Source organism: Corvus kubaryi, unplaced genomic scaffold, assembly GCF_017639235.1.
Source record: "Corvus kubaryi isolate FWS band 111438036 unplaced genomic scaffold, C.kubaryi_AGA036_p1.0 136, whole genome shotgun sequence".
Lineage (NCBI taxonomy): Eukaryota > Metazoa > Chordata > Aves > Passeriformes > Corvidae > Corvus > Corvus kubaryi.
In genome coordinates, this window is record NW_024580670.1 from 3,656,502 (window position 1) to 3,657,592 (window position 1,091).

At 56.8% G+C, this 1,091-nt stretch overlaps 1 protein-coding gene across 3 annotated transcripts in view; it reads right to left on the minus strand.

The window, feature by feature from the left end:
* The window catches only part of GXYLT2 (glucoside xylosyltransferase 2), a 23,828-nt gene that overhangs the window by 20,477 nt on the left and 2,260 nt on the right, over window positions 1–1,091 (minus strand). The window lies entirely within an intron of this gene.

Here is a 1,091-nt window from a genome sequence, read left to right on the forward strand (position 1 = left end):
AAAAAAAAAAAAAAAAAAAAAAAAAAAAAAAAAAAAAAAAAAAGCCGTGCCGGGGCGGTCCGGGGCCGGGCGGCTACTCCAGACAAGACGGCAGATCCCCCCCGAACCCCACAGCACGGCCGGGCCAGCAGCGCCGCGCGGCCGCGTCCCGCCGGCCGCATCGCCACAGCCCGGCCCGAGCGGGGACGTGGCCGCACAGCCCGGCCCGAGCGGGGCGGGGCGGGGCGGGCCGCGCCTACCGTACTGTCTGGAGTAGCCGCCCGGCCCCGGACCGCCCCGGCACGGCGGGCAGCGGCCGTGCCAGAGTCTGGTGTTCCCTAACGGGGCGGCGCAGCGAGGAGCGCCAGGGACGGACCGCGGCTACTCAGAGGTGCCTTTGGTTTCACGGGTGGGCAGTGCCGGGAGAGCGTGAGCGTGCACAGCAAGGTGAGCAGGAGAAAAAGGGGAAACTCGTCTCGGCAGCGAGTTTCCTCTGGCTGTGCTAACAGGGAAACCGAGTCTCCCTCCGCCTTGCAGCCCCAGTTTATCACCTACAGACAGTACGCATTTCTCACTCCACCTGCACTGAAGGCAGGTACACGATAAAGTGCAATACTTGTAGAACTGTAAAGGAACAAAGCGCTCACTCACTTGTGGGTGGCTTTGAAGTTGTCCCCATGTGACCCATCCTAGCAGTCTTCTGTGGGATATCAGCAGAGATCGTAACACTGAATTTCACAGAAATAAATCTTACTTGGGCTCATATTCTATGACCTTTAAATGTAGAGGATGACACAAATACAAGAATTCTTGCTGCCCCATGGAGCTGGACTACCAGCTGTGCAAAGAGTGGAGACACCAACGCTGGAATGGGGAGGGAAGGGAAAGTGGAGCCTCACAAGTCCCTCCCAGGGTTTAGTACTGGAGGAGCCTCACGTGTCCCTCATGGAACCACTGGAAGTGACACTGGCATTCACTTGGCAATGGCCTGTCCATTTTACACTGCTGACCGCACATGCTTTCAACAGTGGTATCCCAAAATGTACTTTGCCTTAGCACCAGTCCAAATGCAATGAACAACTACTCTTTCAGAGTTTCATCCAACTCGGATT